General features: G+C 38.4%; 1 protein-coding gene across 1 annotated transcript in view; it reads left to right on the forward strand.

Moving 5' to 3' along the window:
• Positions 1-6,584: 6,584 nt before the first annotated feature.
• The window catches only part of LOC139733903 (uncharacterized), a 59,609-nt gene continuing 49,278 nt past the window's right edge, over positions 6,585-16,915 (forward strand). Inside the window, exon 1 of the mRNA XM_071644713.1 lies at positions 6,585-7,080. The gene's annotated coding sequence lies outside the window, so the exon portion shown is untranslated. The remainder of the gene's footprint in view (positions 7,081-16,915) is intronic.

Genomic DNA, 16,915 nt, shown 5'->3' on the forward strand with positions numbered 1-16,915 from the left:
GAGCATTTCGATCGGATTTCAATGGAACATCGACCATTCTGCTCGGCTGACACCATTCCGTCTATATAGTTAACTGAAACAGGGAACAAAATTGTGCTTTAATTGCTTGACGTTATAACCAACGTGGCAATCCCATTGCTTCTTTTTCTTTTTAACGATGAGCGAGATAGCAGAAATTTATGGTTCCGTGACATTTTTTCCTGCGACAATAGCTCCCATGAAATATTTGCACGCCTAAGCCAAACATATTTTAATTCTATACCCTCAAACTAATCCTAATCCTACTTCTCACATCAAACTAAACCTAAACCCTATCACAACCCTATAATCTATACATGAGTCCTTGAAGGAAATACGACCGGAGCGAGTGTCACAGGAGACTGAAATTGTAGTTGCGGTGTCCGTAAAACGTTTTCCATCCATGAACATGATGGAACTGAACCGATCAAAAAGTGTGAACGACAATATACCTTGATATTGTATTTACAATTGTCAACGCACAGCTGGCTCATTTCTCACGAAAATAACATACTGTGACATATGTGATGCCAACTGTCGACCATAAATCAGTCGTGGGATTTTATCGTTCAAAATTAAGTATCATGTTCAAGATACGATAATTGTTTGTAACACGAAACCGCTGAAGTGAAATTAATGTCTTTGGCCCTTTATACTATGCGTGGTTTCATTCCAAGGTCAAAGCAACGAGTGTCGTATGGGTTCATAATCATCGAAGCAAGGCTGATCTTTTTTTCACATTGCTCGAATAAAGAAATACATTAAAACTTGCAGATTTATTCTGGCACTTCTGACTAGCTCCTTCATAAAAACAACAACCCAAAAAAAAAAGGAAGAAAAACAAAAACAAAAACAAAAACAAAATTTGAACGAGCGCTCGCTTCTGTAATCTTTGTAACAACGTTTCAGAGCCTCTACTGTGATGGACTGTGGAACAGGTGTGTAATTTCACCCTCTCCATATCTTTCTCAAAATAATACTCTTCGCCGAAGAAACTTTGAATGATAATATTATAGTCCCACTTGTTTTTATTTCAGTGAGCTGTAATTTATTTTTAGATGTAACAGTAATGATAATAATTGGAGGAAGGAGGAGGAGGAGGAGGAGGAGGAAAACGCGATAGAACAGGAAGATGGTGATTGGGAGGAAGAACTAGAAGAAGAAAGAGAAGCGTAGAGAGGAGGATCAGATAGAGATCGATAATCAATACCATTTTCTTACTATATTTGATGGTGGATTCTTGCTGTAGTTGTAGCTCAAGACTTATTCTCTCGTATAAGACATTATCGGGATCGTATAGTTTTGGTCGAGACCTAATATCAGGCTATTGACATTTTTTTGGTAAGATAATGAGAAACCTCTTATGAAATATGAAATAGCATGTGATTTCAAGAAGGATTCAATGTTTATTTGATGAAAATTGGTCTTGAAATGGCCGAGATATCCAAAAAAGCGATCCTAATAAAATTGACAGGCCAAGATTTTTATTAGGATCTCTTTGTTTTACCTTGTTTTTAGATATCTCAGTTATTTCAAAACCGATTTTCATCAAACTTTTAATTTCCCTTAGAATTCTATGTATAGAGTGGTTTCTTAATTATCTCGCAAAACGTTACAAGCTGAATCCTCACCTCAACCAGTATACTGTCTCTTTAGGAGAGAAACTCCTTCATAATGCAGTTTTATGTGTTACCAGATTAGTGATGGCGATTTCCGCGCTGATTTCTTATCATTCAGGGGAGATGTTAAATCAAAGTTTGATTGAATAATCAAAGCATCGATCTCTTGTCTCTTCACATGAATAGCAGTGGAGGATCGGGGTGGGGGTGGGGGCGCAACTGGCGCACGCTCAGAAACCGAAATAAATAGAAAAAAAATGAAATTAAACCCGGATGTGGCACCAGAAATATTAGTTGCCCCCCCCCCCCTTTACAGAATTCCTGGATCCGCCCCTGAATAGGTCCTACATACTTTTGAGTGTGTGGGACTGGACATTACGATACAGTTGTTTATAAGCTTTATAAACGAGAAGTTTGACCGGACATTATCTCATCATTTGAAAGGGTATCGTCAAAATGGCTGTTAAAGCACGCACCTGCGTAAAACAAAGAGTCAAAGAGGTTTTCTTTTCTGCTGTTACTATCCGTGAATAACATTAAACGTTTGATCTGTACTGATCTCTTCAACAGATTGAGCATTCTTCAGTAGAACAGCAAAAAACAAACAAACAAACAAAAAGGAAGGCATAAAGTTCTGGATGAGATGGGGATTCAGCTTTTAACTTTTTTACGATATAATCAGAAACCAAATTAGGAATTCAAAGTTTATTTGACGAAGATCAGTTTTGAAATGGCTGAGATATCCAAAAGCACAATATAACACCGATTTATTATAATTTATCAAATTCAGTTATTCATTTTGTCTTGTTATACTGCAGGCCTAAGTGTAAGACCTGGTCAGTTTTGTAAAACTGCTTTCCAAAGGCGCCCTGCGGTAAAAACAAACATCATTCTTATACATAAAGATACAAAATACATTTATCATGCATGATTATAGGTAATTTTGTACAGTATAAACATCGAGAGTCGATTGATTATATTATCGTTATATAAAATTTTGCACCTTTTTTTATCCATAAAGGGTGCATATGTTTGAACATACACAGGGAGTGCGCTAGATACGAAAAAGAGTGTCTGTTATATTCTGCCCTTATGGGCGGGGAAGTTGAAGGGGCATTTCACAGAATAACGTGTCCTATAATTTATACCACAGTTCGTTAACATATCAGTGGTTTTAAATGTGTCGGTATAATACTATTTTGTATTTTAAAAACAAGAACACAATACTGATATTTTATACGTTTTGTTTTGGATATCTCAGCCATTTCAAAACCAGTTTTCATCAATAAACTTTGAATTCCTCAAAGAATTGGATGTTCTTCCATATTTCATAAACGGTTTCTCATCTCACATAAAAAGGGTCGGAAACCTGAAGCCCCATCTCAACCAAAACTACATCATCCCTTTTACTACACTCTCAATACCAATTTCCTTCATTTTAACATTCTTGTCTTGATCAAGATTACACTTAAATTAAACATATCCACTCATCCCCGTGGCAAAATTCGGTTATAGTTCGTTATTCCGAATGTCCGTTATTCCCAGGGTTTATTAATCCGAAAATGGATAGGGGTTCGTTATTCCGAAGGTTCGTAAATCCGAAAGCTATAGGGTTCGTAATTCCGAACGTTCGTAAGTAGACCTAGGCCTACATACGCATCTTCTTTTGTTTAAGATCAACGAACCTTCGGAATGAGGAATATCACCTAGGAGGGTTTACGTTCAAGTCTCACGACCGGACGCAAATACGTTTACCCCCCCCCCCCCCCCCCCAATAAAGGGAGACAGAAAAAAAAGTCCAGTGGCTGCAATCATGCTACGATCCCTTTAACGCCGTGTGTGGGTAGAGTAACAAGAATAAAACTCGCTTACTGTTTTTCTTAATCCCTGTCGATTACCATATAAAATGACAGGAAGTACCCAATGTATCATCATTATCAGACAGTCTCTATATACTTACTACTAGTATATGAAACTACAACTACTGGAAGCAGTTTTTTTTTTTTTTTTTAATGATGTGTGGCACAAGGAAGGTTGCTACGGTTGAACTTTATGATTGTTGTTGATTTCTGCCTATACATGTACTGGGCCCCGTTTTATCAAAAAATATAATCGATTATAAATTTCCTTACCACACAGGCCACCACAGACTTACATATAGAAGTCATAACTCTTCATGGAAAACAGGGCCTTGACCCATCTGTCAAGCCAAATATAATAGGCCTAACTTTAGACGCGCTGAGTAGTTCGTGACCCATTAACTTTAACTACCACTTGACTACCTTTACATTACGTTACTCTCCATGTACCTGTATTTCTATGGAAATAACAGTGTCTTTGCCCCAAGCGGTAATTGTATAATACTCCTTGATTTCTCCGCATAGGACTCTACCCATATAATATATGCGTTGAATTCGATAGCCTGCTTTGAAAACTTGTTGAATACTTTGACTGCACACACAGAAAGGTCAGTAACAATGGATGTCGCGGGGTTTTCCCGAACAGCAATCTGAAAAGGAGAAGGAGAAGAAGAAGAAGAAAAAAAATCTTCAGACCGACATAACATCTGCCACAGTACAGGGCCTATTATTTGTTATTTTACTTTGTTTATAAGAGTCCGTATTATTATATGGCTCAAAGTAGGCTTCCTAAGTACGCTTACTGTAGGAAGAAGTGCAATGCACTGCATGAAGGGCAAGGCAGGAGACAGCTTGTTGTACCATGGTAATAAAGATACAAATCGCGCATACTCATGCATGATGACTTACTAATAATGTAAAATGACTCATTTTGATATACAGTCCATAAGAAGTGTTTCTTACCAAACCAGGCGTGTCTTGCATTTTTCAGTATTATAAGGGTGACAAACGACACGCTCTATAGATATCGTGTACATTGTGTCTTACAAAGATGATCTGCCGTAGTTTTGATACGCTTGATGTGTGATGCGTTCAAGTCGCAAGGCATCATTATGCAGATGCATTGACTTCCGCTCCACAATGTTCACTGAGTGTTTATGTTTTGATGGCGGATTCCCGAATCCAACGAAACATGTCTATGTCTAATTACAGTGAGTCAGAAACGACACTCAGGTCATCAGAAACATGTGGTTGCTACTCAAAAGTACGTACTGGTCAAGCATCGATTGGCTAGGAATGCGTCATCATGACTTGTAAGACAGCCATAAAGAAGCATTTGTGGTTGTGTTTGTCTCACTGTAGGGTGATGGAATACTTTGTCAGAAATGTCTTAATGAGAGAATGCTCCGTTTGGTCGACCGGCAGTCAAGCCATGACAACACACAGCAAGATATCAATTGGTGAGCATTATAGATCACGTAATGATTCACATGGTAACGTCGTCTGCTAAGTGCAGGTGGATGGCGTGTCCAGGTACTTTAAACAAACCAAACCGCGCGCAAACCAAATCAATTAAAACAAACAGGCAAACCTAGGTACAATGTGGATGGCCCACTTCGCACTTTCAAACCCAGAGAAATGTAAGACAAGAAACATTTTGATATATATATTTTTAGTAGGCCCTACTTACACTTAATTGTTCCTATGAGTGACAGTATTTGAATTAAATGGAAAAATTCCCACGAACGAGGTATAGGAGATACAATATCTTAAAAAGGCGATTCTCAGTTAACGCTTTATAATTTTCTTCCTATTATCAGCTGCATAAATTCCGAGTGAAACTGTGAAGAAAGGTGCAAAGTGCTAATGAAGGCACCAGGGTGTCCGAAATAATCATGTGCAATCTCACAAAACGTTCTCAGGAAAACAAACTTTCTGTCACCGTTACACAAGCGCGATTAGAGGGATAAGATTTGACTCAGTTACGTTCCATATAATTATACCAAATGCAAAATTGAAGGGAAATTGTGGCTGAGTTCAACAAAGAGGATTTTGGTCCCATTCAAGTCGAAACAATCTCACATGTTCCAACGACATAGCGTTCCAAGGTTATTAACTCGTTATTTAAAAAAAAAATAACAGGAAGTTTTTGATCAAACACAGATCATATCTTAAAACTGTCAGCGGGAACAGGAGCCGCGAAACATTTTTCAGGTGGGGGGGGGGGGGGGGGGGGAGGTGGGTTGCAGGCCTCCAGCCCACCGGTTCCGCGGCCCCTACTTAATGCCTGTCTAACTTAATTCAGGAAGATTACAGAAAGTTAAACTTTTACTCACTTGTTTTGAATGATGAACATCAAAGTCATCTTAAGTAAAGTAGTGTCACATGATTGATATCGGAGTACTTTGCATTATGTCTCGATGAATTACTAAAACCCAGTCATAGAATATCTAGTTTTATGTACATGCAATCTATACACTCCCAGTTCTGTCCTTATGGCCCCTAGCCTATGATTGGTTAGTTTTGTTAATTGTAATTGGACAAAGCAGGGCGTAGCAATCTCAATTGCTTCAATTGCTTCACTATTTTTTTTATTTTATTTTTTTAATTACATTGAAGAGATTTCAGGGTTGAAAACGCACAATGCCAGATCGAACGTACTGTTTATGTGGCAGTTTACTGACGTAGGCCCATTATGCAAAAGCACGTGTGCTATAATAATATTACTTTTTTTTCGCATGCGCATGTACGGCGTGAAGAGCCACCCTGTAACATGTGTTGTTGATAATACAAATACCGTAACATTCGTTTCATTAATGTATGTTAACATCGAGGGGGCGTGTGCCCCTCAAAAAACATACATCGTGTATTCACATGTGCGCGTGAATAATGCCTGCAACACCGGTTTTGGTTCTCGTAATACATGTCCTACTGCACTTTATGGAAACGGATGGTAAAAAGAAGGGGAAATCCCTCGTAAGCATTCAGCGATGACGTAATAGAATCGTGCTCTAGTAATGCAGCGTGCGCACGGAGCCTGTCTGCAATGCATACGTTGTGGTGCGGTGTTGATGGGTACGGTCAGTACGCCCCACCGGCATGAAGCTAGTTACGGTGCAAAATGCTACAGCGGCTCTTTCGTTACGAACACAGCAGTGGGTATCGGCCTGCCTTACCTGATCGCGAGCATACGGAGAGTGCCTTGTGATTCTGCCCGAACCAAGCCGATTACAGGTTGCTCTGCACCCGCTGAAAGCCTCACAGAAAAAAAAAGTCGATGTTTCTATGCTAATACGGTGCTGGTATTAATGGCTCTCTTCATTTTGTCTGTTCTTATAATCACGTTCAGTGACTGCCGGCTGAAGGTATGCGACCAATGTGACAAAATTGAAAGTTTTCCTTCTAATTTCGGTCGCGGTCGCAATCTACCACAGCCAAAATCAAATGCTGAAGTAGCCTAAATCATATCAATGAGGACTCCGAGCCAAGCAGAAGGAAAGTCAGCGATTCTTTTCATATCACTTCATATTTGACTCTACATCTCACCATTTTACCGGACTGATCATCTACTGGTGGGTTTGTGGGTAAGTTAATCTATGTCCTCTTTGTTCTAGTTTTGTGCCCCAATTGTCTTTGTTAAAGGTACTGTGTCTGTAGGTCTATTCATCCTCAGTGTTTTACTCACCCGAGACTCTTCTATAGCTCGATCCACATAAATTTTACACAATATTGAAGCAAGAGGTTTTTGTCATCCCATCCACCATTCACTGCTTCCGTACCCTTGAGAAGCAGTAGTGCCCGTGTTGAGATGGACAGTTTTGTAGATCTTACATGTGTCTTTGCGGATCCCCTTATTTGTAGATTCCACCGTGTCCATTTGGATACGTGGGCTTGCTTTCCCCTCTATTTTTTTTTTTTGAGCTATTAATCAATCTGTCAGTCAGATGTCACAATAGGTCTAGACCTGCCATGTGGATTTCCCTCTTTCGATTTTGTATCAAATCTCTTTTCTTTAAGGCATGAAGTTAAAAAGGAAACTAGTCTCAATTTATTCATCCCTTCCCCTTTCTCTGTGGTGTTTGCCTATTTTTTTTCTCTCTCTCTTAGGGATACAATTTAATCACAATGTGTTTGGACATGGCAGTGGAAAGCTTTTTCAGTTATAAAGGTTTCAAGCCTCACTGCAGCATAAGAATAAAGGAAGTACTGGCCTGCTCTGAAATAGCCTTCATTGTGCTTGAAAATTTGATAGGTACAAGTGATATCGACTTAATAAGCAACTAAAAGAGGACCGGCAATGGAAATTCCTCTTGTTGTCTTTTAATGCTTTGTCAGAGACGGGATCTCATGAATATCTTTGGTTTAGATCCTTAAAAAAAAAAGCTTTAAAAAAAGCTAAAAATCAGTAAGACTTTAACAGTAACTCGTAGTGGTGAACATAAAAAAACAAATTGTCTTATTTTGGTTTTCTTTTGTTGATTAATTGCTGGAAATGCTTAGCCAAAATTAAGAGCAAAGCCAATTTAAGCAAGTTATGAGAAATTTTGATGAATTGCAGTTGTGTACCTTGAAAGAGTGACATCTGACATGTAGTACACTGAAGGACAGATGATTTGTGACTTTATCGACTAATAAAAATTTGATGGTTTGCAAACAAAAAGGACTAGTAAGTTGTGTTTGCAAAGACATATTTTTTATCAGTATAAATGCAAATATTGAATACTGCTCAGAGAAAGCTACCCCACTTCAGGACTAGTACATATTTTTAGTTATCAGTGACATGTTAGGCATTATGCGAGTGAGAATGAGGTGCTCGTAACCAAAAGTTTAATGGAAGGAAGCTATTCCCAACACCACATTCAAACACAGAAGTTAATATTTTTACAGCATTAAGCAAAATGTGATTTTATTTGCTACTGTTCACACATGCCCAACCCATATCATTAGATTAGAAGAGAAGCATGTCAAAAAACAAAAACAAAAACAAAAACAAAAACTGCACATGCTTGAATTAAACTGTAAAAGTGGATATTTTTGCATGAGTGATTTTTCCTGTTTGACTAGGTGAGATTAATTTTGCATGTTTTCAATTCAGTGGAATCAAGACATTAATTACTGAAAGATACAGCATGCAAAAAAAATTCATGTTTTCTTTTTTTTTTTTTTTTCCACTAGCTTCTGGTTGCACGAAATGCAGTGCAATAATTTCCACACTGCGAAAATGTCCACTTTTACAGTACCAGGGAGGTGACCCTGCCTGGGCACCCTATAATGTGTGGACCTAGGGTGCGTTCGAGCGCTCTAAAGCGAACCAAAGCGAACTGAACTAAAGCGTACCGTACCGTACTGTGTCAGTTTGGGAGCGTTCGAATGCTCTGTTGAGAAAGCGTACCTCTCGAGTTATTTTTAGAAAAGTTCACGCTTGTTTGTAGCAAGAAGGTCATTCACCTTGCTCTTGACCTACTTACAGCTGTCCCGAACAAAGAGAATGATGTTTTTGCATTGTGACGTATGCGCTTGATACGCGCATGCTTTACAACGAACTTTTGGTACGCTTTGGTACGCTTTCGGAGCACATCGGGAAGTGGTCCACTTTTGGCTCGGTACTGTACGGTACGGTACACTTTAGGAGCGTTCGAACGCTCCTCTGGCGCGGGTACGGTACGGTACAGTTCGCTTTAGGAGAGCGCTCGAACGCACCCCTAGTGTGTCCAGTTGAAGTATGAAACTTGAAACTTGAGTTTTGTTTGCATGTCTTCACACACACTGAGTGCAGCAAATTATTGTAAACTTGTGTCCCCCCCCAAAAAAAAAAAAAAAATCAAGATGAGCAAATTCATGCATAGTCAGGTTTTTTTTTTTTTTTGGTGTGTGTTAGTGTGTGTGTGTGTGTGTGTGTGTGTTTGTATATCCACACACTAGAATTAATGTTTTTCCCATTGGGCTGCAAAAATAGATTTCCAAAAAACTATTCAGGTATGTAACTAGGACTAATTAGTGCTTTCATTATGCATGCTAGTCTATCTGTCGTTTACTGGCAAGCCCCTGCTTCCTTATCCGTAAGAAACATACCCGGTGGGATATCCTGATATTTGATTGAGGATATAATGAGGGTTTGAAAATAGATCAAGGTTGTCTTTTTATCAGTGTTAGCTACCCCTGAAGGCAAGGATGTTGCTGCATGGTTTGTGCTGCTGGGACAGATTTTATTCAATGATTGGAGGAAAAGAGGCGGAGAGATGTGTGGATCTGCAGACCCATTCACATATTATTATCAGTTTGAGGATCATGCACCCTCATGGCAGGCTTCATACAGCAATGTTAAATCACTGGAATAATAAAAAAAAAGATCTACAATAGTTCACACTTATGCCCCATCTTCAAAGCAGACTTTACTCAGATGTTTTCCAGGTGTTCTCTGGAGATGAAACAGGGTATCTTTCTACTATCAAAGCATGCGGTGAACAACAATTGCATCGTCTTTTTAACCTGTTGAGGACAAGTCCCGAGTATACTCGGGCAGGCATCTATGGGAGATATGTGTTGTAGCAAAATCAGTCCGTCTTCAACAGGTTAAGAGGCATTGCTTGAAGACCTTCTCTTGGTATGTTATATAGATTTAGCCATCCTGATAGGGTTCCTGGCCAATTCAAAGTGTACATATGCAGGAAATGTGATTGGTGCATATCACATCATTGACATTGCCGATATGTTGCATACTGTGCACGTACATGTGTACTAATACACACATTTAGGCCTATTATCTACGAAGATGTTTGAATTACTGTTTTCTTTTTCAAAATATGTTTACCATGAATGCACGCCATGGTGGCAACAAGATTTCTGGGGTAAGATATTGTATCAACGTTCTCTAGGGGCTACGCGAAGACTGTCTATACTGCATTGTGTCTTGAACAGACACAAGGTAACAATGTTCTCTGGCTGTCCTCTGGAGGTTACCTGGAGTTGTGGGGTTGAGTTATTTGCATGCCATTGATGCACACTGCTCGAGGAAAATAATTTTTATCAATTGCCAGCATTTCCAACCAAATACATTGTATAGGAGAAAAAATCTTGATGCATCATGTTAGACATTTCAATTTGTAATAGACTGATATCCACACAAAAGAAATATCAATCATTGCATGGTGTTTCAAAAATTTTTGCATTTTGTTTTGTTATTTAAAGCTTTAAATGATCAAAGTAAAAACAATATAGGGCAATTTTGTAATTTTCTAAATATTCCCTTTCATGGGAATCAACCAAATGTCACTGCCAGCAACGTGATGCGAGATGAGCGGTGTTAACAATGCGGGAGGACGGTGTGGGGAAACCCCCAGACCACAATCAAAATGCAAACATCTGTTAGCAGAATTTACAGAGCAAGCCAAGTCATGATGATAGGGGCTCATGTGATACTTTGAGCAGTGTGTGATAGTTCATGTTTGGTCTATGTTTGATGTTGTTGATCTTGCAGTTTTCAGTATCCCCCGTACTCGGAATGTCCAAACATTACATTTTGTACGGTACGTCTAGTACTAGTAGTCAGACAGAGATACCAGTATACTTTAAAGCCTGTAAAGAGGGCTATGGGTCTGCAATCCAGTGTAGTTAAATAGGAATTTAAACTGAAGGCGTTTCATTGAAAATTTATTTTATCAATATTTCACTGCAACTTAAGCAATCAACATTAATATTCAAGAGACAATATCTGTGCGTACACAGTGTTCTTATAATTGTGATTGCTACCGTCCTAGGGGAAGTGGCGCCCTTGAATACAAGTTCATTCTCGTAGTGCTGGTCAAGTCATACATGATGAGATTAGTAGTTTTCATGGACTGGAATCGCTTAAAAACGCAATCTGGAAGTATCATGTACAGTGCCACCAATATTTTGTAGGTCCCCACACTGGATGCTCATTAGGTTATGTTCCCACCACTGTTGTTAATACTTTTTCAAACTCTCCTGATTAATTGTCATGTGCAGTGTGTGTGAATAGGAGCAAATAAAATCAGTTATTGTAATAATTGCGATACAAAATAACGATAACTCCTGTGTGGGAATGCAGCTTTAGAGGCAAATGGTATGCGCTGTACATTGAGTGATTACATAATAGCACAACCAACCTGTGTGAGTGGGTGGAGGTGATGGCATTGAGGGAGTGACCACATATGATGGTTGTCCAGGAAAAGCTGATAGGTGAGTAACTGAGGTCGAGAACATGACTTGACCATATGAAAGCGAAAGATGATGACCACACGTCACAGATGTTGCGGAATTGTTAGGCAGTATGTTTTTTCCATTCCTGAAATAGGTAGTAACTTTGAAAAGCAGACTGCTGAATGTCAAGTGCCTGGTGAATTTACAGGTAACGTGTTTCTAGTACAGGTGAATTTTATACAGGTAGTGTGTTTCTAGTACAGGTGAATTACTCAAATGCAGTATCCTCCAAAGTAACATGAATGTACGAGATGTTCTTCACAAATGTTATGCAAAACAAACTTTGCGTGTAGGTGAGCCTGAAGGATTGATGTTGTTGTAAGAGTTTGGAAAATGAGCATGGTACACCATAACTGCATTAACACTGTTATATGTTCAAAGTTATAATTAAAAAAGATCCCTTCTCAGATAACTTAGATATCAAATGTCCTTTTCTTTGCCTAAAGTTGAGTTTCAGAACAGTGGAATACGAGGAATAGATGCAGGAATGTCACTTGATGGTATTTTTCATTCATTTCATAAAAATGTTGCACGTTTCAACAAAGTCTACAAAGATGTAACCTCCTTTTAGATTGCAGACCTGGTGCAACAAATGAAGAGTGTGTTTGCAAAAACCAATAAGTCCATTTTTGAAGATTTTGAATTACAGTCTCTGCAATAAAGTACAAAATTATACCTTTTAAATGATATATTGGTCATTATACATATAAAGGTACATTTTTGAAGTTATGGTCAAAAGAAGCAAAAATTTTCTTATTATTCTCTTTATTTTTCTTGACCTTTAATCGCAAATATCTCCATTTGGCAAATATGGACTTATCGGTTTTTGCGAACAAACTCTTCAAATCTTATCTTAACTTTCCACAGTAATTGAATTTATAAATGTGTTCTTCTGTAGTAGCATACTACGCTGGGAATGGCAAAGAATTGCCCAAAGGGTATTAGGAAAACCTTGTATACATACATCCATATTAGAATTACAATGATTTAAATACCATGGTGATTCGTTGTCACCGTTCTCATTGACAAGATACTATGGTAATAGATACCATGGTATTTCAGCTGGTACCCTTTTTATTCATGAAATACCGTGATATTTCTGGCCTGAAAGTACACCTCTTCGAGTTACTATAAAAGTGGAACGATATTTTCGTGCGACTAATTTTTCGCGCTCGGCTGGGTACGAAGAGTGTCGCGTGTTTTTAATTCCATGGAATCAAGACATCAACTGCTGGAACATATGGCAAGTAAAAATATTCACATGCTTTTATTTTCGCGCTAGTTTCTGGTTGTGCGAAATGCGCGAAAATTTCCACACTGCGAAAATTTCCACTTTTACAGTACAGTATGTAAGTGCTGCGCATCATGCGTATCTCCTACAGGGGCAAGACAGGAAGTGTGACAGGTCAGATGAGAGAGAGAGTACAGAGTATTGCGTGATATTTTGTGACAGGATTTACACTCAAATGTCGCATGTGTAATTCGCAGGAAGTTGGAGTTCCCACCCTAAATACCACACTGTTTCGCTGTAAGTAGAGTGTAAATGGTCCTTATGTTGAAATCCTGCCGGTGGACAGGTTCGTGAAGTCTCCCGACTTGATCACTGATCTCAACATTTTGTGTCATCTGTCACCATTTTGCCCGAATGATGTTGCAGACAATGAAAAAGAAAAAAACTGCAAAATAAGTGATTTGTCTCAATAAACAACGATATTATAAGAAAGTTTTGTGTTTGACATGTAAACAAGCTCCTGTGAGAACTCTAGTGTCTTGAAATGAAACTTTGTGGTTTTGATTCAAGGCATCAATTTGGTGTTATGAATGGACCCATTGTGCCTGTGTGCCTGACGAAAACTAGACTTTAAACCCAATTTTCCCCCCCCCAAATTGTGGTTGGGCTACTCACATTGCCTGTGACAAAAAAAAAAAAGAAGGAAAAAAAAATTACCAAAGTTTGTGGCATAAGAGTGAAAGTTGCTCGACAATTGTTGTAAATGCCCTCTAAACATCACCAGGAAATTGCGTACCAGAGTGCAATAGACAATATTTGCTGTGACAGTTTGTCATGAGAATGCTAACTGCAGAAAAATTTTAATGTTGTTGGTCATGTGATCACCTGACATTTTCTTGAAGACCATTCTGATGGGCTCAGTGATATTTAGACACACATATTTTTTCTATTTAGTTCAAATTTTCATTGAATTTCTATCCTTTTTCATTGCAAAAGCGCATTGTTCCATAAAATGGTTTCACTTTACATTTCAGTTACTGTAAATTTTTACAAATTGCCAATAGCATTCAATGCATATAAAGTGTAGACAAGAACTTTTGCGTGCATTTTAATTTTGTGAATCATATTTCCCCACAAAAATCAGGAAAATGTCTGGTTTTAGGGTATCTTTCTCTCATTGTCTTGGTCCCTCTGCATATCTCTTCCTCTCCCTCTCTCTCTCTCTTTCTCTCTCTCTGTAATCTCTCAATAAGTTGTTCTACATTGGCTGCTTTCAAATGTGCAGGGAAACATAATTGTATTAATTGCTGAATTACAGTTAGGATTTAAATACAATTGTACTCCGTACACATGGCTGAGGAAGGCTGTACAAATTCTGTGGTTTTGTGTATCAGAGCAAGGAGAGAAGGTTTGACACCTTTGGACCATCATCTGAATTACCCTCCATGATTCTAGTTTGCATTCACACGGCCAAAATGAGTCACTTGAATGATGATTCTAGTGATGAATCACTAGAATGTGTGCCGTGTGAAAACAAGCTCAGATTAAAGTCCCATTACCCTGGATGGAATAGAGATGTCATGGTAGTGACAGCTTAGTGCTGTCATTCTATTATCTCTTCCTTCCCCTGCCTGCAACAGGAATGACACATGATCAAAGCTGCTTTTTCTAGATTAGGCTGAAGCCAGAATTCTCATTCACACTCTCAGCGAACTCATGAATAAGCCTCTAAAAACAACCTGTTTTGTCAGAGCCAATATCAAATTGTCCTTGTTTTTAGCTGTGGAAAAATGACTCTGTTTTTAGATTCTTTGTGTGTAACGTTCACACCTGACTCAATCAAAGGCTCGCCAACTTCACATAGTGTATAAGCTGTTATTTCCTTGTACAGATATTTTCACGAATGAGGAGATCATTTAGACATTTTTGCGAGATGTTGTTCTCGCGAATTGACACAAAGCTGTCGTAAAGGCACTATTACACCAGCGCGTGGGCGACATTTTCACGTGTTGTTCAATTTGCGGTCCAACAGTGATTTGTGAAATTCGCAAAATAACAGCTTATACAGTATTTTGCATACAAATCACAATATATCATAATATTATTACAATAAGCTTATAAATGAATCACAGTGTACAACAGTACATTGAAAGTGTTATAGCAAATTGGCATCTCCGCAAAACTTGCAATTATCTCCTCAACTTTGCTGTTCTGCATTTATAGAATATATGTTTCAGTAAAAAGTGAAATGGCTTTGAAAAATAGAATGTTTTCCAAAAGCACTCATGAGCTGTGCTCTAAGAGTAGTGTGGCACACAGGGGCTTGAATAGACGAACAAAGAGTCAAGTATCATTTTTTTTTTTGAGGCGGAGTGGGTGGGGTGCTTTGCATTCTCTGTTGGGACAAATTAGGTTTTTTATTAGGGTCTGATTTCTTTCTTCTTCTTTTTTTTTTAACACAACACTATCTGTTTAAAGGAAACCAAAACCCAAAGAACAATGTGGATTGAGTGAAAGCAGTAATATTAGTACATGTAGAATTTGAGGATAATCAGACAATCGATGCAAAAGTTATGAATTTTTAAACTTTTGGTGTTGGAACCACTGGATCAGGAGACTACTAGAGTTCATGATGTCATGTGTGGTCAACAATATAAAGAAAATATAAAGAAAATTCAGCATGCTTTCACTTTTCTAGCTTAAAGGGTGTGTACAGTTCTGGTCGAGGTGAGGATTCATCTTTCAACGTTTTGCGAGATATTCAGAAACCACTCTATGACATGTCAAAGAACATGCAGTTCTAAGGGGTATCAAAAGTTTATTCGATGAAAATCGGTTTTGAAATGGCTGAGATATCCTAAAACAAGGTGAAACAAAGAGATCCTAATAAAGTTGTGGCATGTCGCCTTTTATTATTAGCACTTTTTTGGATATCTCAGCCATTTGAAAACCAATTTTCATCAAATAAATGTTGTATCCTTCTTGAAATTACGTGCTCTTTCATATTTCATAAGAGGCTTTTCATTATCTCACTTAGGAATGTTCAAAACATGAATCCCCACCTCAACCAGTACTGTACAGTCCCTTTAATGAAAGAGCACTTGACTAACCGCACTCAGAAAGCATGGGGAATTATTACTACCCTTAACCCTTACCCTTAATTTGCATGAGAAATGGATTTTTGCGGAATTCCCTTTATGTTTTCTTTTATTGTTTTCCACACATGATGTCATAAACTCTAGTAGTCTCCTGATCCAGCAGTTCCAACACCAAAACTTTAAAAATTCATAACTTTTGCGATTTTCCTCAAACTTTCACTGATGTGTTCTACTAATGTTGCTGCTTTCACTCAATCCACATTGTTCTTTGGGCTTTGGTTTCATTTAATGCTAATGGACAGTTTTGCCTTATAGGCGTCCCTTAGCAGCCAAAGGTAATTTGTTGCATTGTGGTAAGTGAAGGAAGTTTTGCTTATTTATTTTGGTAGTCATGATAGACTGAGAGGTTTCGTCATCTAACAGTTATGAACCATCTCCCCATGCTCAATCATTCCTACTTTCGAGATCAGGAAGCTGCATGGCAGACATTTTCAGCATCATAGAAACTGAAGTGTGGTTTAGGAAAAATCCCCCAAGACGTCCATTGCTCAAATAGCAGATGTGGCCTTGCTGTGATGACCCATTTGCACAACCCTTTGCAGAGTTTTCACACCTTTGAAAGAGCTTGTTTGTAATTCCACTTCAGTTGCTACAATGTAAGTGTTGGGTCACTGAAGTGAGTTTCCTCACTGATCTGACTCTGAGGTCTGGCTTTGAGGTAAAGCTAGGTTCTACCACCTCATTGTGTTTGAGAGGTCAAATTATGTATAGATTAGAAATATTCCGGCAGATTCAGTCAAATCAGGATTAGAACCCCTTTTCCATTATGATTTGAGAAACATGTTTGGTAGAAATGTTATTCAAGATTGT

Source organism: Diadema antillarum, unplaced genomic scaffold (genome assembly GCF_040938485.1).
Source record: "Diadema antillarum isolate AM-2024a unplaced genomic scaffold, OU_Dant_1.0 seq00000503_RagTag, whole genome shotgun sequence".
NCBI lineage: Eukaryota > Metazoa > Echinodermata > Echinoidea > Diadematoida > Diadematidae > Diadema > Diadema antillarum.